The sequence below is a fragment of the Chionomys nivalis genome, chromosome 26 (assembly GCF_950005125.1).
Source record: "Chionomys nivalis chromosome 26, mChiNiv1.1, whole genome shotgun sequence".
NCBI classification, from domain to species: Eukaryota; Metazoa; Chordata; class Mammalia; order Rodentia; family Cricetidae; genus Chionomys; species Chionomys nivalis.
This window is the reverse complement of record NC_080111.1, coordinates 36,672,225-36,697,414: the sequence shown is the minus strand read 5'-3', so window position 1 is coordinate 36,697,414 and position 25,190 is coordinate 36,672,225. Positions and strand designations below refer to the sequence as shown.

Here is a 25,190-nt window from a genome sequence, read left to right as displayed (position 1 = left end):
TTAGGGAAGATTGAAACACACCTTTGTCAATTGTGTGTGCCTGTGAAAGTCTGGGAGAAGGCTGGGAACTAGGCAGGGAGGCAGCTGTGTGGTTCTGCTGATGAACATCGTTTTAAGAGCAGTGAGGAGCCATTTGTGACTGTCAGTGAGGAAATGATGCACTCTTAAGTAGTACTTAAAAAGGTACTCCCAGTGTCCCACTGAGGACACATTAAGAAAAGAAATACTAATGTCTAATACGTATTTATTTTATTCGTACTGGTCACACTATGTAGCACAGGATGACATTAATTTAACCATCAATCTGCTTTAGCCCCACAAATGCTGGTATTATAGTTGTGAATGAAGGAACCTAGCGAATGCTTAAGTCTTGAGATTAGATCACATTAAAATGCTTGGCACTAGCTTACACAAGTTCAAGACAGGAGAAAACTGGGGAGTCAGACTGACAGATTTAGTAAGATAGACTGTGTCTCTACAGTGGAGGTCCCCATAGTTCCATAATCTACCCTGCATTGGTATTGGCATTTGATGACACAGACAGAAAGTCAAGATCCTTATCTTTGGAGATCACTGCCTGCTTCATGGGTGTGAAGTCCACAATGCAGAGGACTGTAAAGACCATGTTAGAGATATAGCCCTTTGTGTTCATAGGTTTCATGTACATGAAACATGATGATACTATAGAAAAATAGGACCACAGCAAGGTGCTCCAAGCAGGTGGAAAAGCATTTGCAGGGCCTGCCAGCTGAGAGCACCTTTAGGAAGGTGACCAGGACTGGCATGTTGGAAAGGCAAATGAGGTACTTGTGTAGAGGTAGCAGAAGGATGGCACCCACAAGGACAAAGTCATTACTAACTGATGTGTCACCACAGGCCATCTTCAGCACACCCAGGACCTTGCAGGTGAATTTTCTGAATACTTGGTGGCCATACAATGACACTCTCATGACAATGACTGTTTCTGTCAACAACCTGAAGAGGTAGAGTACCCATAAGGCTCTTGGAGGCATCAATAAAAACCTGTGGCTGGTGTGCACAGGTACCTGAGTTGCTGACAAATAGCAAGGTAGTGATCACAGGCCATGATGACAAGCAGCAGGCATTCTGTGGAGCCTGTAGAATGTCTCAGATGCATCTGGATGTCACAGCCATTAGAGAAGATGATATGCGATGACAGTAGGTGGAACAGCATCAGAGGCACAAAAGTAGATGTATAACAGATTTTCTAAGTGGAAATATTACTAAGAAATTGTATATGGGTGTGTGTAGGCAGGGATCCAACATGCACACAGCCATGAAGGCAGTGTTCCGAGCAGGGTCACCAGGTACATAAACAAGCACAGAAGAAAGAATAGGTATTCCAGGGATGAGTAGTCAGAAAATTCCTTCAAGATAAATGCAGAGACTTTTGTCCTGATTCTGGGTTACATAATGCAGAGTTATGCCTGAATACACTTTAAAGTGGAAGGACAGAGGATGCAGTGTATTGAGACCACAAAAAATTTTAAGGTCTTTTCCAATATGGATACACATTCAGTGACTTGGGGACAGTCTCCTCATCTTCTGTAGGTTACATCGCATCCATGTGAATAGTGAGGATAATATCCCTAAGAGGGTGTTTATGGAAGTATGAATAGGCAGAATCACAGAGAGCCAAAGATGAATGAGAAATAAAGGTCTTTACTGTAGGACTTCTTAAAACGTTTAAATGGCTATTTATTGGAGCTCTCCAAAAGCAATGTAGACTATGCACTTCCAAACTTATCTGAAGTTATATCCACTTCACCTCTTATCCTATCACAGAGAAGTGACCTGCAAACAGCATTTGAGAGCTGGTAGCCTGGATCAGAGGTCCTAAAACTTACACACATACTGGAATTATTTGGAAGACTGTCAAAACACAGTGTGTTTTCCTTCCAGAGTTTCTGGCTTAGGGCAGATGTGTGCTGTTGCTGCTCTGATGGCACAGGGATGAATGTCTCTAAAGGTCCTGCTGACTTTGTTGCAACCTCTAATCCATGGCTTAAACTGTTCTCACTATCTGGAATATTTTTCATTTTTCCCTCACCTGTAGTATCTGATCTGTCTCTTCTGGTTCTGTTTGTCACACTCTATGCTCTGTATCTCAGGAAGGGGGCAGCTACTGACCTGTAAACCTGTGAGGAGGAACACCCCCAGAGAGTTAATCGGTTAGGTGCTTTGTATTGGCTACAGCTTTAGAAGATGTCTTTTTGTCTTTACATCTCTACTTCAGAATCAGAAATGATTTTAGAATTAGACAATGTCTATGCTTCTCTAAATCGAAGCATAAAGTTAAAAGAAAAATTCAAAACTCTGTCTCATGTCAACAACCTTCAGTTATGGGACAGAAAGAAGATCAATTTTAAAGGAACATTTTACTTTCCTTCATGCCCATTTTGTCTATATCTTTTATCTTTCACTGAAAATATGTCTACATGAATAATGCTTACATTTTCAACAAAGAATAGCTTCCAAAAAGAAGACATTAGGGCCCCACAATGTCTCTACCTGGTTGATATGACGGCATGATGTTGATAGCACTATGAGACCGATTTATGGATACAAGCTGGAGATACCCTTCACCTTCTTACAACGTTCTGGCCAGAATTCCAAATAAGAACTTCAAAAGAACCCTATCGAATACTCAGAAACCTTTTGCAATTATCCAAAACAGCAATCTTGAAATTTAACCATCATTTTTACCTTTATAATATCCCATAGAAAGAACATTGCTCCCATGACATCTGGAAGCAGTTCTAGAAGATGCCATTCTCTCTCCCAACAAAGTTTGTCTTCACAGTCAGGGACAACATTCAAGAATTGATTATTCTCCAAAACCACAGAGAAACCCTGTCTCAAAAAACCAAGAAAAAAAAAGAATTGATTATTACTCATATAGGGTTGGGTGAAATTATGTACATCCAGAGATCTCAAATAAGGAAAATGGAATTGGATAATAGGTAGATTACTTACTCACACTAATAATAACAGTTTGTAATAGAAGGAATATTTGTGAACTATTATTTATGGATTTACATTGGTATAGACTTTTGTACATTGACACAAATTCGAATTATATCTATTATACCATCCTCTTATTATCTAGTTAAGCCATTTCTACTACAACATGGACTCCTTAGGATAAAATGCTTATCAAACCATTAGGATGTATTCCTTCCTTAATAGTGATTATGCTTATTGTAATTCTAACTTTACATTTGACATCTGTTTCTTGTGGACATAGTTTTGTATAGGGTTTAGAGTTTCTTATTAAGCCTAATGGGTAGGTGCTGTTAGAGCTCCTTCAGTCAATAGCTTTAAGATATCAATCCACTTGGGCATGGTCTCTTACATTATAAATGAATCTGTAAAGTGTGTGGTTGCATTCTTGAATCCAGCTGTTGATTCTGGATGCTAATTATATTGTATATAAGATCCATTGCTCTGTACGTGCTCATCTGACCTATAAAAGCCCGAGATATTCTTTTTTTTTTTTTTTCTTTTTTTTTGGTTTTTCGAGACAGGGTTTCTCTGTGGTTTTGGAGCCTGTCCTGGAACTAGCTCTTGTAGACCAGGCTGGTCTCGAACTCACCAGAGATCCGCCTGCCTCTGCCTCCCGAGTGCTGGGATTAAAGGCGTGCGCCACCACCGCCCGGCCCCCAAGATATTCTTACACTATAACTTGGTGTTTTCAAAATCAAAGATTCAATTAGTACTCGCATAGTTCAGGGTCTGTCACTCTTACTTGTACAGCTTTCAAAATTCATCATTAAAACATGAACTCAGGCCGAGCAGTGGTGGCGCACGCCTTTAATCCCAGCACTCAGGAGGCAGAGGCAGGCGGATCTCTGTGAGTTCGAGACCAGCCTGGTCTACAAGAGCTAGTTCCAGGACAGGCACCAAAACCACAGAGAAACCCTGTCTCAAAAAACAAAAACAAAATCAAACCAAAACAAAAAAAAATGAACTCAGTGTTACATGATGAACTTAGAATGGATGCAGCTAATTTAAGTAAAATCAAGCACTTCTGTCTCACGTGTTTGTATGTGTGATTATAGGTTTGGGAAGATTGGGAGATATGGTACAAATCTTTCATTTTCTTTTGGAAAATGTGTGGATTGTTTTTAATATCATAAATCAGTCTGCCTTAGCAAGAGGAAGTATGTCATTCAGCTGCAAAATTAAGCAAAGTTCCATATTTCAGCTATTCATTTTATGCTATCTCTGTGTAATTCACCCACAAACAGCTGTGTACCAAGGATTTTTTAATTGTTTTTTATTCAACTATATATTTATCCACTACTCACCATTCGCCCCTCCCCTTCTCCCATGATTCACATGTTCCAAATTTACTAAGATCTTGTCTTTCTCTATGTCCTATATAGAATAGATTTATGTATGTCTTTGTTTGTTTCCTCTTTGTTGTATATGTTCTGGGCATTGTGAATTGTAGGCTGATTGTCCTCTGTTTTATATCTAAAAGCCACTTAGGAGTGAGTACATATATTTTTCTTTCTGGTTCTGTGTTAACTCACTCTTTTATGATATTTTCTAGATCATAAATTTGCACCTAAATTTCAATATGCAATTGTTTTTATCCACTGTGTAGTACTCCATTGTGTAAATCACAATTTCTTTGTCCATTCTTCAGTGTAGGGGTTGTTTTCAGGTTCTGGCTCTGACAATTAATGTTGCTGTGAACAGAGTTGAGCTTTTGTCCTTGTGGTATGATTGAGAATCCATTCAGTACATATCCAAAATGCATGGCTGGGTTTTAGGATAAGTTGTTTTCTAATTTTCTTTCATTCTTTTGTTTTTTTTTTTAATTTTTGGTTTTCCAAGACATGGTTTCCTTTAACTATGGAGCCTGTCCTGGAACTAGCTCTTGTAGACTAGGTTAGCCTTGAAGTCACAGAGATCTATCTCTGCCTCCCAAGTGCAGGTATTAAAGCCATGCCTCACAACCAGGCAGGTGGCTTCCTAATTTTCTACGGAATAACCATACTAATATCCAAAGTAGCTGACTCCATTTGTAACCCCATCAGTAATGGAGGGGTGTTCCCTTAACTCTACATCCTCTCCAGCTTAAGTTGTCATTAGTGTTTTGATCTTGCCTATTGTTATTTCTCTAATGACTAAGGAGTTTGGAAATTTCCTTAAGTGTCTCTCAGTCATTTTAGATTCATATGTTAAAAGTTTTTTTTTAGTTCTGTACTCCATTTTTATTGGATTATTTGTTCTTTTGATGTCCAATTATTTAACTTCTTTGCATGTTTTGAGATCAGTCTTCTGTCCAATGTGGGGGTAGGTAAATATATTTTCCCATACAGGCTGCCTTTTTTGTATTGTTGATCATGTCCTTTGTTTTACAGAAACCTTTGCTTCAGGAGATCTCATTTATTATTTTTCTCAGTGTCTGTAATGCCTGGGGCTATAATTTAAAAGTGGTCCTCTTTACCAATGTATTCAAGTGTAATTCCAATATTCTGTTTTATGTAGTTCAGTGTGTTTGTGTTTATGTTGTAGTCTTTGATCCACTGGGACTTGAGATTGGATCATGATGATAGATGTGGATCTACTTTCATTCTTCCCCACATTGATATTCAGTTAAGCCAGCACCATTTGTTAAATATGTTTTATCCATTTTATATTTTTTAGTGCTTTGTCAAAAATCAGGTGTAGTAGGCAAGTGGATTGATATTTGGGTCTTAGAATCAGTTCCATTAGTCCTCTTATCTCTTTTTGTGCCAACATCAGGCTCTCTTCAGTACTGTAGCTCTGTAGTTGACTGAAGAAGTCAGGGAATGTGATGCCTCCAGAAATTATTTTTTATATAGGATTGTTTTGGTTATCCTGCATTTTTTTGGTTTTTCTATATGAAGTTGAGTGTTTTTATTTTGAGATCTGTGAAGAATTTCTCTGATATTTACATGGGAATGGTATTGAGCCTGTAAATTGCTTTTGGAAAGGTGTTCACTTTTACTATGTTGATTTCTACCTAACAGGGCAAGGGACATCTTCCCATTCTCTGCTGTCTTCTTCAAAGATTCCTCACCTCCAAAAGATTATGATAATATGCACAAGCTTTCTCAGATGACTACACACAAAGTCTTACTCCTAAATAAAGCACAAAACATTATGAAACTGAATTCATTTATAGAGTTTCACTACAGTATCATTTTTTTTCATGTTTTGAAAAATACACAAATTATCTTCAGGGTTTCTCTACAAAAGGGCTCATATTATGCATTTGGAGATGATTGTGAAAAAGAATTTACCACATTCCATGCACAGATATCTCTAGAGTATGTTACATTTTAAGCCTTTTAAGGGTACAAAGGTCTGCAAAGGGCTTTTCACACTGATATCATTCATAGGGTTTCTCTCCAGTATGTGTTCTTCTATGTATTTGAAGAGTACTATGTTGTCCAAAGGCCTTACCACACTGATTACATTCATAGGGTTTCTCTCCAGTACGTGTACTTTTATGGCTTTGAAGATGTCTGTTTTGTGCAAAGGCCTTACCACAATGATTACATTCATAGGGTTTCTCTCCAGTATGTGTTCTTTTATGGTATTGAAGAGAATTGTTCTTTGCAAAGGCCTTACCACACTGATTACATTCATAGGGTTTCTCTCCAGTATGTGTTCTTTTATGCTTTTGAAGATTACTGTGACATGCAAAGACCTTACCACACTGATTACATTCATAGGGTTTCTCTCCAGTATGTGTTCTTTTATGCCTTTGAAGATCACTGTGCTGTGCAAAGGCCTTACCACAATGATTACATTCATAGGGTTTCTCTCCAGTATGTGTTCTTTTATGGTATTGAAGAGAATTGTTCTGTGCAAAGGCCTTACCACACTGATTACATTCATAGGGTTTCTCTCCAGTGTGTGTTCTTTTATACTATTGAAGAGAAAAGTTCTGTGCAAAGGCCTTACCACACTGATCACATTCATAAGATGTCTCTCCAGTATGTGTTCTTTTATGGTATCAAAGAGAATTGTTCTGTGCAAAGGCCTTACCACACTGATTACATTCATAGGGTTTCTTTCCAGTATGTGTTCTTTTATACAATTGAAGATGATCATGTCGTGCAAAGACCTTACCACACTGATTACATTCATAGGGTTTCTCTCCAGTATGTGTTCTTTTATGCAATTGAAGATGATCATGTCGTGCAAAGGCCTTACCACACTGATTACATTCATAGGGTTTCTCTCCAGTATGTGTTCTCTTATGGCTTTGAAGTTTACTGGGGTATGCAAAGGCCTTACCACACTGATTACATTCATAGTGTTTATCTCCAGTATGTGTTCTTTTATGCAATTGAAGATGATTATGGTGTGCAAAGGCCTTACCACACTGATTACATTCATAGTGTTTTCCTCCAGTTTGTATTCTTTTATGTGTTTGAAAAACAGTACATTGATCAATGGCTTTACCACATTGATTATATTCATACTGTGTCTCTTTAGTATATATTCTTTTAATCTTTTGAAGATGACTGTGATCAGAAAAGACCTTACCATGCAGATTACATTCATATGATTTCTCTCCAGTATGTGTTCGTTTATGACTTTGATGAGTATCATAAAGATAGTCTTTATCATCTTGACCATATTCATGGGGTTTCTCTCCAGTGTGTGTTCTTTTATGCATTTCAAGATGATTGTGATAAGAAAAGACTTCATCACATTGCTTAATTTCACAGCATTTTTCTCCGCTATGTGTTTTTTCATTCCTTAGAAGATGAGTGTTATAAGACAAGTCTTTACCACAGTGAGAATATACTGAAAACTTCTCTCCAGTTTGATTTCTTTCAATCCTGCAAGGATAATTTACACATGTAAAAGCTTTACCACATTCAATGCAGTTGAACCTCATGCCTATATGAATTAATTTAATGTTTTTTCAAATTGTAAAAAGGAATCAAATATCAAGGTTTTATAGCTTTGTTTAAAATCATGTTTTGTTCTCTCATTAGGGGTCATTTTATATCTAAAAATATTTGTGATGAGAAATTCCATTGTGTCATGGTTTATCTTTTCATCTATAACTATACCTATATTTTTCTAGTTTTTTTTTTACTGAGTGCTTTACCAACTTTACTCCATTTATAATTTTACTACATTGTAAATTATTATACAATTGATAAGTGAACTAAGACACCCAGAAGTATTTGCATAGACCTAGAACTCATGTTTGTTTGTTTGTTTTTGTTGTAATGTGAGTTTGTATTTATGTATTAAGCATGATGATAGAAAATAAATTAACTTTGTATTTTTGCATCAAATTAAACATGTACACTCTACATAGGAACTACAGTTTATCTTCTTAATTGTACTTAAGGAAAGGTATGATAAATCTTTCCATATTCCTATGCTCATACACTTGTGTCAAGAGTGACATATATACATATGAAAAAATAATAGTGTATAAAAGATTTCCACAATGAATCCACAAAGTTCTACTTTCACAAACTTGTGGTATATATATTAAGGTTTCTCCACATCAACCACCCCTCGACCCTTGATTAATCTGATTTCACTAAACTTAGCACAGTTACAAAAAGTATATGAGTGATACAAGGCTTACCATGGGCTATTGAATTAGTAGAAAGTTTTGCAGCTATACTCAGCATCACTGAAATATGTATACATTTTCTGTCATGAATAGCAAGAAGCAAATGAAGCTGCAGCTCTACAACATAGCTCTCATAGTGCTATGAATCAAATGGTGATATCTGTTTAGGAATTGCTACCTAGACTTTTTCTTAAATGAAGGCTTTGCAGATGCAAGTCACATACATGAAATTGAGGTATATGGATTTGTGAGAACTTAATAACCATCAATACATTTAAAGCTATGCTTATTTACACTGTTGCTTTTGTTTTAAAGTTCCGGAACACATTACAAACTATTCAAAAGAAATTGTTATGATCTTGCCCAAGAAAATTACCTTGCATGTCTTCTAGAACATTGACAATGCTCTCCAGTGTTAAGGTCTTCCCAAATGTATCCTAAAATATAGTACCAGAATATCTATGTTATATTATTTAATAATGTGCAACAATTAGCCTATTATCTTAAGTTCACCTAAGAACTGTGACTGTGTTTGTTATTTACCTCATTCTTCTTTCTCTAAAACAAATTATAGAACAAAATCATAAGCCAAGGAAAAGTTATTTCCATATTTTGAAACATGAAAGAAATTCATTTTCACCTACAGTAGTTAGGTTCCTGTAGGTCTCCAGCATCACATCTTTGTAGAGATTCTTCTGGGAAGGATTGAGCCAATCCCACTCTTCCTTAGTGAAGTTGATGTGCACATCATCATAGGCCACCGCCTTCAAAATATTCCAAACATGAGTACAATGTAAGTATGACAGTGAAATGCACACTTCTTTGAAAGTATAGTTTTATGATTCTGGTGTTCCCCATTTTTCTTCCATGATATAGACAGTCACTTTAGAAGGAAATTGAAAAGGAGAATCAATTCTGTTATTTCTGTGTCCTTTGTATAGGATACCACTTTATAAGAGGAGTATCTATTCACAGGGAGAGAAAAAGGGAAAAGATCAACAGGACGTTGTATGCATGAAAAAATTAATGACTATAGAAAGGAAAAAAAAGATGGACAAACTGGGCATATCTACCATATTACATTGTACATTTCTACCTCTGATACTATGACATTGTTTACAGTTGAAGATCATTGTCTTCATATATTGCACAGTTGTTTATTCTTTTAGTCTTCAAAGTTAGATAGGTATTGAGAATTATATGTTTGTCATATTTATTTTTAAGTTTATCAGGTCTTTTAGTTACATAGAGATTATATTTAGTATAGATAGTATGATCTTCAGCCTCTTCGAAGAGCTGTAGAAAATGGCCTTTAATCTAACCTAAAATTTCTGTGCCAAAGAGACACAATTACTCCTGGCAACACCACTCTACTCCTGAGAGAACGTTGAGCACCAAAGACACTCCACTGGGAGCTTGTCTTCTTGGCAGAACTGGCCTTTGGGTTAAGAAAAGCCCATACCTCAACTTCTGACAAAGATACAGAATATCCCTAAGTGGATGAAACAGGATTGTCTTATCTTGCCAAGACAGGGTAGGACAGTCCTAAGAAAGTTCCTTGCCTTTAATAATGGTATGCCAGTTATGTTAGGCCTTAGCCAAAGTTGGTTGACTCAACATTGCAAACGAGACTTTGGGTGATTGCCCAGGTAGTCAGTTGTCTCTGTCAATTGTTGCACATTTTGGATATCTCTCGATGGTTAAGTAATATTTATTCCCTTCTCAGATCTTTGACGGAGTTTTGCCTTTATCACAACACTCAGAAAACAGAGGTGGGTATATTTGTCTCTGAGATGAATGCCAGTCAAGATTTAACAGAACTGCTTATCCATTTTTTGATACCATGTATCTTGTCAGAGGTTGAGGCATGAGCATTTCTTTGCCCAAAGGCCAGTTTTGACAACAAGAAAACAAGCTCCGAGTGTCTTTGGTGCTCAACATTCTCTGGAAAATAGATCAATGCTACCAGTAGTAATCGTGTCTCACTTCAACAGTACCCTAAGTTATTTAAATTCCATATTTTACAGCTCTTTGAAGTGGTTGAAGATTACCTATCTGTGCAAAATATGTTCTTTATGTGTCTAAAAAACCTGATTATTCTAAGAATGACAAACATAGATGACTATTGATCTATAATTCTAATACCTATATAACTTAAAGACTAAGACTTCATATTAGAATATTGTACAATAAACAACAATGGGCTCAAAATGTAACCAATGAATAAGTATCTTGATCAGTGGAAGAAATGTACATTCCCATTTGATAAATATATTTATCAATATATAAAATGTTTTAAGCAGAGGTAGAAGCATGAATGCATACAATATTCAATATTTAACATTATATCAATATACAAAAAACTATATCAAAGCAATTGCCTATAAATTATAACTCACAAGCATTCACTCTATTACTCACTATTATTATTAATGTATGTAAACTCACACTATCTTATTCCATCCAATTTCCCCTTTTTTTAAAGAAATCCCTGAGCCCATAAAATTTCCCTTCCAACCCACAACCCTATACTAATTATAATCAACATCTAAATGATGTCCTTAAACCTAGGACAAACTTTGTTGGGAGAGGGGTGGTAGTCTTTTAGAATTACTTCTAGCTGTCATGGGGGCAATGTTCTTTCTAAGGGATCCTGTGTCTGGTATAATTGCAAATAGTCTTTGATATTTTGTAAAGTTTTTCTGAGCTTCTCCTTATAAGGTCTGTCCAGAACGTTGTAAAAAGTGGACCATTTCAGCTAACCAAGTTGGAACCATCTTGAGCAGCTGGTATGCAAAACAGGTCTGGTAGTAGCACTATCATCATCATGCCATCATATCAACCAGGTTGAGTTGTTGTTGTGGGACCCCAACTTCTTCTTGGAAACTTCAAAAATTACTGCAGGAAAATTCATTGTTCATTGATGAAAACTTAAACATTATTTATATAGTCATATACAGACATATATATATATTCAATGACATGTTCAATAGAGAAAAAATAGAAATAGAAAAAGTAAAAAATTTTCTAAATTCTTTTTTCTTTCTGTCCCATGCTCCTGACATGAGAGAGAAACTCTGAATTTTTATTTTAATGACATGGTTGGATTTATAGAGGGACAGAGCCAGTGGATATCTCCAAAACCAGCTCTCTATATTCATAAATATACATCCACTTACAAAAGGCACCCAATGAAATGATAGGATAAATGTGTAGATTTCTGAATCTAAAAAGAATAAAGGGGCATATATGTGTATGATGTAAAAGTGTAGATCATTAAAATTAATTTTAAAAAGTAACTACTAATTTATATATTTTACATTGATATAGACATTGATGCTCCCTTTTGAAATAAACTTGACATTTGATTAAAACATACTGTCTATGATTTTTATATTCTTACTCAAACTATTTTATCTAATTCAACTCACTTAAACATGTAATGAAAATTTCTAGTCATTGAAAACCAATTAGGATACAAAGTACTGCATGTTTGTACTTTGTTACTTATTACAATTGAAATTATACTCAAGTTAGTTATGTTTTCAACATTATTTGGAATTTTATTAGCTGATTCAAATGTAAATACTTTAGAGAAAAAATGTTGGTGAAGTAAAACAAACTTTGTCTCCTTGGGGATTACTTTTGAAAATATACAAAAAGGTGATTCTATTAATTATTCAGCATATAAAATACTTTCATAAAAATTTGAGCCCAAAAGTTAAAAATTAGGAGAGATTACTTGTGGAATCTTAATAATTTTCAGAAATTGCCACAAGACATTGACCATCTATATCCCACTATTGGAGTAAAAAGTTAAAAACAGTAATTAGAACCAAACCATAAAAGGTGACAAGGATTTAAATTGTCAAAGAGAATTATCATCTAAAGCAAAGAAAAAAGTGGTTTAGTGGGAATAAAATTATAGGAGGCACTTACGGATTGTTTGGATGTGAAGTTTGGTTACATTCAAGACTTTTTTTGATACAGGTTTCTTTGTTGCTTTGGAATGTGTCCTGGAACTAGTTCTTCTAGACCAGGCTGGCCTTGAACTCCACCTGCCTCTGCCTCCACTGTGCTGGGATTAAAGACTTGAGCCATCACCTCCTGGCCTTCATTCTAGACATTTTATGTTCTATGCATTCCCTATAGAAATTTTACTGCAGAGGAAAGATATTATCTTATAATCAATATTTTAAACATATAAACATTTTAAAAACTAAAAAGTTATGTGGGAAAAAAACTGAGTTGTTTTTAAAAAGAAAATTTAAACTTCATCTATTAGGAAGAATTTACCAACGTTAAATTATAACATGTTTTACTAATGTTGAGATTGAATCATTATGGATAGGAAGTGAACATTGGCAAAGAGCTTACAGTAATTTCTTGGGAGAGATTAACAACAACTATCCCTTTAGCCATAATATTAATGATCATATAGGGAAGTAACTAATTCTAGGGAAAGGTTTCATCTAGCTTCCTGTATTTAATTTTGGGTTTGAGTCTCTATCTGATATTTAGGCATACATAACAAATACTCATCTTAACCTCTTACAGATCTGCTGCATATGACAATTAAAATGCTTAAGTTTGTTGCAATGAAATATGAGCATGCATTACAGTGACCTGTGAAGTCTCCAAAAGTAGTGTGAGTCAGGCAAGGAAGATTTCAACTGCACTATTCTATTGTTTCACCATCTAAACATCAGGTTTGGACTACAAACTGCTCGGGACAATATCAAAATGGTACATTGAGATGATTGAGACTGCTGGGAACATATATTTTAATTAAGTAAACAGTTAATTTTGGAGGATTGAAGACGAGATGGACAAAAACACAAACAGGTTGAATGATGGAATTGAATCAAAGACCCAGATATTAATCCTCACATCTATGAACACCTGATTTTTGTCAAATAAGCTAAAATTATACAATGAAAAAAGAAAGCGTCTGCAACAAATGGTTATGGCATAACTGGATATCAACATGTAAAGGAATGCAAATAGATCCATATCTATCACCATGCACAATACTCAAGTCCAAAGGGGATAAAGACCTTAATATAACTCAGACCACAATGAAACTGATAGGAATGTGAAAAGTAGCCTTCCAAGCATGGAACAGAAGACCACTTCCTAAATCTAATACCTGTAACACAGAGTCTGAGAGGAAAAATAAAAAATGGGACCTTCTGAAACTGAGAAGCTTCTGAAAAGCAAAGGACACAGTCAATAACACAATAAGGCAGCTTATTGAATGGGAAAATAAATTTCCAATCCCACATAAGATAGAAGACTGATGTCCAAAATATATAAAGAACTCAAGAAATTAAACATCAAAATTTCAAATAATTCAATTAAAAATGGGGTACAGAACTAAACAGAGAATTTTCTATAGAATAATCTCAAATGGCCAAAAGACACTTAAGGAAATGTTCAACATCCTTAGCCATCAGGGAAATGCAAATCAAAATGACTCTGCATTACCACCTGTCAGAATACCTAAGATCAAAAACACCAATGACTGCTTATGCTGGAGAGGATATGGGAGTAAGAGGAAGACTCTTCCATTGCTGGTAGAAATGCAAAGTGTACAACCACTCTGGAAAACAGTATGGCAGTTTCTCTGAAAATTAGGATTCAACCTGCCTCAAGACCCAGCAATACAAATGACAATAGTGTGAACTCTCTTATACATTAATATTGGTTGAAAGTAAAGGATATCCATGCTACAATCCAAAGACACAGAGTTAGTTAACAACAAAGAATCAAGGAAGGGATACATTGATATCCCCGAAAGGGGCACTAGAATAGGTCTTCTGAATTGAATGGTGGCAGTTGGGTATGGGAACAGGAGAAATCAGGATCAGAGTGCTTGGATGTAGGGAGAATGAAGAAAGACTACAGGAATTGGGGGACATTTGGGAGTTGGTATGGTACCTAGTACAGTAAATACTCATTAGATTGTATGAAAATGCCACTAGCAAGGACTTTTAGGAAAGAGGGATAAGAAGCCTGTGGAGTCTTCTCTAACCAGCAAAGTATTCAATGTTGGGACTGGGACACCAACCAGCAACAGTTACATCTACATCTAGTTGTGCTTGCAAGATATATTGAGTTATTTGTTCCCCTGAACTTGTAGGAGTAAACAACAAATAACTCATGAAACGGCAGGCCTATTCCATTAGAAGGAGATAATGCCCATCCTAATTGGATGTCTAACACCTGAAACTCACTATACTACAGGTCTGTTATAGAACCAAACAAGACAGGGAAAAAGTCCAGGAAATGATTTCTCATGATATTCTGTTATTCTCCTAGAATGGTGCCTCAGCCAATTGTTATCAAACTGGCCTAATCCAGGAACTCAAAGCAGCAGGAGTCAAGCAATAAGAGGAGCTAAGGAGACCCTGCTGGCAATGGGGAGGAAGTATTTAGCAACAGCCTCCCACCTTGGTTGAGGAAACTAGGTTAACACAGCCCACAGAATCAACTAAGCAGGAGTTATTGGTGCTCACAGAGACTCATGATCCTATAGGGGCCTGTGCTAAATGCTTTGCACATCTGTTATCAGTTTATACTTTGGTGTTTTGTGGGACTGCTAAGACTTGGTGCGTGTATATGTGGGGTGTACTTTAACTCATTTGACAGCTTTTGAGACCACTTTTCCTCATACTGGGTTTCTATATCCAGGCTTTATATGGATTCTGCATAGTCTTACTTTAACTTGTTGTACCATGTATGTGGGCTTCTTTTCCATGTCTAGTTGACAATGACCTAGGGACATCAGAGATTAGGGAGGCTCAGAAAAAAAAATGCTTCCATGGGATTCAGAAATGAGGCATTCTCTCAATGACTGATCAATGACAGTGGGCTCAGCCCATTGAGAGTTATGCCATCCCTGGGCTGGTCCTGGGTTCTATAAAACGAGAGAATGGGTAAGTCCTATGAAGTAAGAAAGTAAGAAGCACTCCCCTGTCACATTTGCATCAATTCTTGACTCAAGGATCATGCCCTCCTTAAGTTCCTTCTGTGATATTCTTTAATAGTGAACAACAATAAGAAAGTATAAGCCAACTAAACCCTTTTCACCCAATTTTGCTTTTTGGTCATGGTGTTTCTTCACAACAGCAGAATCCCTAATTAAAACAAGACACCATGTTTTGTTGATATGTATGAGATTCTAAAGGTAAACAAAGAAAAAAGAATCTCCCTGGTAAGCCAACAGCTCGTGGTGCTACACAGATTATTAGAAATGGGCTAATCAAGATGTGAGAATTAGCCAATAAGAGGCTGTAATTAATGGGCCAGGCACTGTTTAAAAGAATACATTTTCCATGTAATTATTTCAGGTAAAACAAGCCGGGTGGTGGGAAGTGGCCCACCGCTTCTCACAATATATCAGCACTATTTGTATTAGCCTGATAACAGCCTAAACACTCCCTGACCAAAGAATGGATGAGGAAAATGTGCTGCATTTACACAATGGACTACCGCACAGCAGAAAAAAATAATGACGTCTTGAAATTGCAGGCAAATTTATGGATCAAGAACACATCATACTGAGTGAGGTAACCCATACCCAGAAAGACAAATATACATTGTCCTCACTCATAAGTGGCTTTTAGACCTAAAGCAAAGAAAACCAGCCTACAATTCTCAACCCCAGAGAACCTAGATAACAAAGAGGAATCTATGTGAAATACACATGGATATAATCTACAAGGAAAGTTGGAAAAGACAGAATCTTCTGAACTAATTGGGAGCATGGGGATCATGGGAGAAGGTAGAAGAGGGAAGGAAGGGAGGAAAGCAGAAAAAATATATACCTCAATAAAAACAATTTAAAAAAAAAACAAGAAATGACATAAACCACTGACTGCCTGGACAGTCACCCAAGATTCCACTGTACTGTTGGACTTTAAACTTTAGCCTATACACCTAGAAGATCTGACCAAGTTTCTGTGAAGCAGGAATTTTGAAGGATTGTCCTGCTTTGCCATGGCAATGCTCAGCTGTCACTTTCTTTTTTGTCCTGCCTATCGAACTTGGACAGTATACTGTCAGTAGTTAAATAAAAGGGCAGTTTCTTGGCAGTGCCTAAGTCTTGCCAGCAAGAAAGTTATCTACATTTAGTCATTTCTATGATATCCATCATTTCTCTGAAGTAGATTGGTGTTGTCAGGAACAGACATGTCTTGCCATAAATTCCTTATATAATCATAACATCTTAAATGCCATATTTTGAATAGGAAATGTTTGATGACTTATTTTAAATGTATTTTTGGCCAGGGAGTGATGGTGCATGTTTTTAATCCCAGTACATATGTGGCAAAAGCAGGTTGATCTCAGTGTGCTCAAGACCAGGCTGGTCTACAAAGTGATTTCCAGGACAACCAGAGTAATACAGAGGAACCCTCTCATGAAAAAAATGAAAATGAAATGTCTTTTTGTTTCACCTTGAAAACCTACCTAACATCAATATAAGTATGATTATAATATGTAATTATTAACTTGTAATTTTATTAATTTAAACAGCTTGTAATAGTAATTTTCAGGACTAGAGATTTATTTTACATCGTAAAGCAACTTGGGCAGAAAATTCTACATAAGAGTAAAAATGTGGAGTTCGAGACCAGCCTGGTCTACAAGAGCTAGTTCCAGGACAGGCTCCAAAACCGCAGAGAAACCCTGTCTCGAAAAAACCAAAAAAAAAAAAAAATAAAAAAAAAAATAAAGAGTAAAAATGTGTGTACTATGTGTTTTATCAAAAATAACCTTGAATTTCCATGAATTTACAAAAATATGTTAAATAAGATTAGAAACATCTACAATATAACAAAAATAATCTCAAATATATAAATATACAAAAATCCATACTAATGTAAAATATTTAATATAAATAGTATTTTATTTAATGTCAAATTAGTAATATATCATTTATCCTATAATTTATTTATTTTTGAATGAGTTGGTTTAATTCAAAGTGATACAGAATTCAGAGTACAACAAAGCAAAACAGCAGGCTCTGGCAGGATTCCAGACTGGGTTCACTTTTAATTCACAGCTTAGGTAGGAACTGCTGAACACTAAAGACAATGAGCCATTGTATTATTTATTTATTATTATTATTATTTTTTACAAAAGTTTATTACAATGTGTAGGGATATAGCCCCACCCATTGGGGGCGTGTTCGCCTTGGGTTAATGTTTGCTGATAAATCTGCTGGGCGTGATCCCAGCAGCCCTTTTTTGCTCCGCTTTTCCTGTTCTCCGCGGGAACCTGTGGTTTTGTAAGTCTATTTCCTTATTAAAGCTGTATATATCTTTATAATCTGTCTGCGTTCATTTACGCCGCCACATTTTGGCGTCCAACGTCGGGCTATTTTGCCCCCGCCCCGGCACAGGGGGGGTGCAAGCTCCATCTTTCCCAGCCTTTGCGAGCAAGTTAGTTACCGGAGCTCAGGAAATGCTATTGGGCGAGCATAGCCTGCTAGCTTTTACAGCCCGCTCCCTGCTTGCTTTCCTTTCCCCCATTCCAGGCCATGATACAGTCGCAGAGCGACCCACACAGAGCAGTTAATCTCTCCCTGCTTCTTCCAAAAACTCACCGCCTGAATTAACGGAAGCACCTGCAGTATTGAAGCAAAAGCCTCCAACCCCTTCCCTTAACAGGCAGTAAAATAATTTTTGTTTTGAGTTGTTTCAGACCGGCTCTGGCTTAGACCATGTGGACTCAGGTGCATTTCTTTCACCACCACTGGCAGGAAAACTTCATTAAAGGTACATAATTTTCTTTTATAAATAAGAATAATGTCTGAAAACATTACCATTCAAGACTTTAACAGCCTTTTCATTTGTACCATGTGGGAGATTTTACAAGAAGTGTCTGTCAGCCCACAGATATGGATCTTTCTGGGATTTGTAGTTTTCCTTGATACTATATGGTTTGATAATAGAAATATGATAAAGTCTTTACGAGACAAGGTTGAAAGCTTAAAAACAATTGAGAATGACAACAATCTTCTCAAAAATCAGTTTGAAGTTCTCCAGGCAGAGAACAGATCTTTGTTTAACACAACTCGACAAACTGACAAAATTTAGAAGAGGTACAGGCTGATGTTAAGGAGAAATTTATTACTATGGAAGAGGGAACAGCTGATTTGGATTGTAAGCTTCAGTCCCTTTCAGTAGGAACTGAAACATTAACTGAGAGAATCAAAACTGCTGAATGTGACAATCGGATTTTGTCTAAAGCTTATGACAGATTGGTGGAAAGATTATCAATACAAGAAGTCACGGTTTATGCTATAAAAATTATGTCCAAAGATGAGATGTTATCTCTAATGGACAAACTTCATACTTTAGAATCCTCAATGAAGGCTTTAGAACATAATTCTGGACAGGAGATTCAGACATTACAGAAGGCAATGGTAAATAGAATTGAAAAGATTAAGGAATTTCTAAATTCTGAGGAAGAAGAGCAAGAGGTAGAAAGGCAAATTTAAACTAAATCTGTGGGTAAATCTCTCCGGGACAATTTCCACAAAGCTCTACCTACAGTTCTATCTGCCTTTCCAGTTGTAACAACAGAGAAAGTAGTTGGTTCCAGAAACCGTAGGGTCATCAAGGAAGATACATGGGAACCTGTCTGTATGAATGATCTCAAAGAAATTAAACAGACTGTAATGACTTTTGGGATGAATGCCTCTTTTGTTAAAGAGATGCTAAGATCTTGGGCCACAACAAATAAAGCCACGCCCTCTGACTGGTTAAAACTGAGCTCTGCTGTGCTTGAGAGTGGACCGCAATTGAAATGGAAATGCTTATTCAGGCAAGAGGCTAGACTTTTAGAACAGCAAGAAAGAGCAAAGGGAATTGAGATTTCCATAGATCAAATTTTGGGAGAGGGACTATTTTCTGACCTTCAGGAACAAGCTAATTTGGATGAAAACACACTCTCCATGTGTACTACAGCAGCCTTAAGGGCTTGGGACAGGGTGCAAGACCAAGGACAGAGGATGGAATCATTTGTCAGAGTTAAACAGGGTCAGAGAGAACCCTTTACTGACTTTTTACAAAGAATAACTAAGGCTGTACAAATAGGGATATCTGACACAGAAGCAAGACGTATAATGATTGAGACTTTGGCTTATGAAAATGCAAATGTGGAATGCAAAAGGATTTTGGAACCTTTAAAGCTCAGATCAGTGCCATTAGAAGAATGGGTATTGCATACACTGAATGTTGATACATTTGACTATGGCACTGAAGCATGGGTAGAAGAAGCAATTTCCAATGGTAAAAGGAGACATCAGAATACCAAATGTTTTAATTGTGGCAAAATGGGTCATATGAAAAGGAATTGTAGACAACGGATTTTCAGAAATAATAATAATGCATCTTCTAGAAATAACAGAAATAGGAGGACTCAGCCTTCAGGTTTATGTAGAAGATGTGGAAAGGGCAGACATTGGACGAATGAGTGCAGGTCTACAAGAGATAGACAAGGCAACCTGATACAGATGGGAAACGTGAGAGGGGGGACCTCACAGGCCCCCAGGCAAACATGGTTCAGGCATTTCCAGTTACTACAGAGAACTTGACTCGTCAGGACAATTAGAAAGCCCCATGCCTACTGTTACAAGCAATAATGATCAGAAAGATGAGTTCCATGTGTTTTGGCAAACTTCTATAAATGATCATAGACCAAAGCTGAGAGTGTGTGTAAATGGCATTTTTATTACTGGCCTGCTGGACACAGGTGCGGATGAAAGTATCATTACCCCAGAATCTTGGCATCCGTATTGGCCTCTTTAGAATGTAAATGTTCAGCTCCTGGGAATTGGAACCCTATCTCGAGGAAGGCAGAGCACGAGATGGGTTGAATGTATAGGACTAGAGGGACAAATAGGAAAATTAAGGCCATATGTAGCCAATATTGCAATGAATTAATGGGGTCGTGACCTATTACAACAATGGAATACCCAAATAAACATTCCTGCTAATTCTAGAGCCTATATTTCTGGGGATAATATTAAAAGATATTACAAAGAGAGAAAACCGGCCATTCGGGCTGTACAAGAACAAGCAATTGATGTCCCTTCAGAGATACTAACAGCCTTGCCTTTAAAATGGTTGACTGAGAAACCAATATGGACAAAGCAATGGCCTTTAGCTGAGGAAAAGTTACAGGCTTTAGAACAGTTGGTACAAGAGCAATTAGATGCTGGACATATAGAAAAATCTACCAGCCCTTGGAATTCTCCTGTATTTGTGGTTAAGAAAAAATCAGGTAAATGGAGAATGGTGACAGATCTCAGGGCTATCAACAAGGTTATTCAACCAATGGGTCCTCTGCAATCTGGAATTCCTTTGCCCTCTTTATTGCCAAAAGGATGGGCTCTCATAGTTATTGATTTAAATGATTGGTTTTTTCACTATACCTTTACAAAAAGAAGATAGAGAAAAATTTGCCTTCACAGTGCCTACTTATAATAATTCTCAACCTTCGAGGAGGTACCACTGGCCGTCCTCCCCCAGGGTATGTTAAATAGCCCCTCCCTGTGCCAATATTTTGTGAATCAACCCTTGCAAATAATATGCAATTAATTTCCAAAATCGATAGTATATCACTACATGGACAACATTTTGTTATCCGATTCAAACATGGATACCTTGAACAGACTGTTTGAAGAAATAAAAATACTTTTACCTAAATGGGGATTGCAAATTGCTCCTGAAAAGATTCAGAAGGGAGATTCTGTTAATTATTTAGGTTATAAAATAGGTTTGCAAAAAATTAAGACACAAAATGCACAAATTCGGAGAGATCACCTACGGACTCTTAATGACTTTCAAAGACTATTAGGGGACATTTCCAGTCTACGGCCAGCTATTGGGATAACACCTGATCTAATAATTCATTTGAACAAAACCTTGGATGGTGACAAAGATTTAAACAGTCCCAGAGAATTAACAGCTGAAGCAGAAAAGGAACTGATGATGAATGAGGAAAAATTACAACAGGTACATGTGGATAGGGCAAATCCAGAGCTCGATTGTATTCTCGTCATACTACCACCAAAAATTTCCCCTACAGGAATTTTAATGCAGAGAGATGATATTATCTTGGAATGGATCTTTTACCACATAAACCAAGTAAGAAACTGAAAATTTATGTGGAAAAAGTCTCTGAGTTAATTATAAAAGGCAAGTTGAGACTTTGTCAACTAGCAGGCATAGACGCAGCAGCAATTATAGTGCCTTTCACTGCTGATGAACTAAAGAAATTATGGGAAGATAATGAACCATGGCAAAGAGCTTGTGCTAATTTTTTGGGAGACATTAATAACATCTATCCAAAAAGCAAGAGGCTTAACTTCATAAAGAGAACTTCTTGGATCCTTCCTCAAATCGTCCGTGATACTCCAATAACTGGAGCCCGTACATTCTATACTGATGCCAATGAATCAGGGAAGGCGGGTTACAAATCAGAAGACTTGGGTAAGGTGGAACAAAGTCCTTATGATTCTGTCCAGAAGGCAGAATTATATGCCATTCTTATGGTGCTAAGGGATTTTAAAGAACCTATTAATATAGTTACTGATTCACAATATGCAGAAAGAGTTATTTTACATATTGAAACTGCTTAATTTATACCTGATGATACAGAACTAACCTCTTTGTTTATCCAGGTGCAAGATTTGATTAGGAACAGGCTTTGCCCTATGGAAATAACATACATCCAATCCCATACGGGTCTGCCAGGTCCTCTAGCACAAGGTAATGCAGAAATTGATCAATTATTGATTGGTAGTGTGCTACAAGCCTCTGAATTTCATAAAAAACATCATGTTAAGAGCAAAGGTTTGAAGAAAGAGTTTTCTATTACATGGCAACAAGCTAGGGAGATTGTAAAGAAATGCCCTACTTGCTCTTTCTATAACCAAATGCCACTGCCTGCAGGGGCTAATCCAAAGGCACCCAAAGGAATGAAATCTGGCAGATGGATGTGTTCCACTTTGCAGAATTTGGCAAATTAAAATATGTTCATCACACCATTGACACGTATTCAGGCTTTCAGTGGGCAACGGCTTTAAGTTCAGAAAAAGCTGATTCAGTTATCACTCATTTATTAGAAGTCATGGCTATCATGGGTATACCTACACAAATAAAGACAGATAATGGTCCTGCTTATGTCTCTCAGAAAATGAAACGTTTTTTTGATTATTACAATATCAAGCATGTTACAGGTATACCATACAATCCTACAGGTCAAGAAGTCATAGAAAGATCAAATCAAACTATAAAGGATATGTTGAACAAACAGAAAAGGGTGGAAAACACCCCCAGAAATAGGTTACATAATGCTTTGTTAACCTTGAATTTTCTCAACGCTAATGAGAAGGGAACATTGGCTGCAGAAAGACACTGGATAATGGAAAAGTCTACTGAACTAAATCAACCAGTTTATTTCAAGGATTTGCTGACCTCACAATAAAAGCCAGGAGAAGTGCTGCGTTGGGGAAGGGGATTTGCTCTTGTCTCCACAGGTGATGAAAAATTGTGGATACCGTCAAAATTGATAAAGGTTCGTTTTGATGAAGAGAAGCCAGTTGGGAAAGATAAATAACAATTCACTCACACGTATGGCAATCATACTGATGGTAAGTAATACAGATAGGTTGGGGGCAGGGTTCTCTTCTTATCTCCACAGGAAAATACCCATCTTCAAAGAATTTAAGGGACCCCGAATATTTAATTACTGATAGAGGGACATGTTCTGTAAGTATTAATTTATATATATATATATATATATATATATATATATATATGTCTTAAACTTTCTTTGCTTTTCCTCATATCTGTGTCTTTCTTTATATGTCAGTACATGTCCTTGTTGTTAATGTTTAAATTTCCCATAACAAGCAACAAATTTTCCTACAGTAATCTTTGAAGTTTCCAGGATGAAGATGGGGCCCCACGACATCAACTCAATCTGGTTTTTATGACGTCATGAATTTTTTTTTAAGCGCTAATATTAGACCTGCTTTTTGGTACCAACTACAAGAGACAATTTCGAATGGTGCACATTTTTGACAACGCTCTGGCCAGACCTTCTCAGAATGCTCTGAGACTAGTTACAATTTTCTTAGGTCAAAGGTTAATTTGGAAATTTTACCATCATTTTCTTTCACAGGACCCCCTAAGAAGAACGTCGTCCCCATGTAAGCTAGACCAATTTTAGAGAACGACATCCCCTCTCCCAACAGAGTTTGCCCTCACGGTTAGGGACATCTTTTACTGGTTGCTTTAGGGTTGAGGGGCTGGGGTGATATTTTTATGGACTTAGAAAAAAAAGAAGAGGAAGAAGAAGGGAGATTAACTGGTTTTATGGGATGATTGGTATTTGTGAATTACTGTTTATAGAAAATTGTATTGGTACTGTTTCTTGTATATTGATATATTGAATATTGAATGTGAGTGTTCCTACCTCTATTTTTGTATGAGTATGCTTATAACTTTGTCTATATTGTATTGATACATCTACCATATTACAATGTACATTTCTACCTCTGATACTATGACATTGTTTACAGTTGAAGATCATTGTCTTCATATATTGCACAGTTGTTTATTCTTTTAGTCTTCAAGTTAGATAGGTATTGAGAATTACATGTTTGTCATATTTATTTTTAAGTTAATCAGGTCTTTTAGTTACATAGAGATTATATTTAGTATAGATAGTATGATCTTCAGCCTCTTCAAAGAGCTGTAGAAAATGGCCTTTAATCTAACCTAAAATTTCTGTGCCAATGAGGCACAATTACTCCTGGTAATGCCACTCTACTCCCGAGAGAACGTTGAGCACCAAAGACACTCCACTGGGAGCTATCTTCTTGGCAGAACTGGCCTTTGGGTTAAGAAAAGCCCATACCTCAACTTCTGACAAAGATACAGAATATCCCTAAGTGGATGAAACAGGATTGTCTTATCCTGCCAAGTCAGGGTAGGATAGTTCTAAGAATGGTATGTCAGTTATATTAGGCCTTAGCCAAAGTTGGTTGGCTAAACATTGCAAACGAGACTTTGGGTGATTGCCCAGGTAGTCAGTTGTCTCTGTCAATTGTTGCACATTTTGGATATCTCTCGATGGTTAAGTAATATTTATTCCCTTCTCAGATCTTTGACGGAGTTGAAGATTATATAATTGTAGTTACTCTCTATGTTATTTAGACTCCTTGAGATAGAATGTTTAGCAAAACTTTTGTTCTCAATATTGTTTGTTATATTTATTATTTGTTATTATTGTATATAGTTGTATTTGGTTTAGTTCTATCTCATTTAGACAAAAGGGGGAGATGTAGGGATATAGCCCCACCCACTGGGGGCGTGTTCGCCTTGGGCTAATGTTTGCTGAGAAATCTGCCGGGCATGATACCAGCAGCCTTTTTTTGCTCTGCTTTTCCTGTTCTCCTCGGGAACCTGTGGTCCTGTAAGTCTATTTCCTTATTAAAGGTGTATATATCTTTATAATCTGTCTGCATTCATTTACAATGTACAACAGGCTACAG

General features: G+C 36.6%; 2 pseudogenes; both read right to left on the bottom strand.

Annotated features, from left to right (window-relative positions):
• Nucleotides 1-505: 505 nt before the first annotated feature.
• On the bottom strand, nt 506-1,433 carry LOC130866883 (olfactory receptor 13J1-like; annotated as a pseudogene).
• Nucleotides 1,434-6,574: 5,141 nt separating this feature from the next.
• Nucleotides 6,575-15,374, bottom strand: LOC130866882 (zinc finger protein 431-like; annotated as a pseudogene).
• Nucleotides 15,375-25,190: the final 9,816 nt, after the last annotated feature.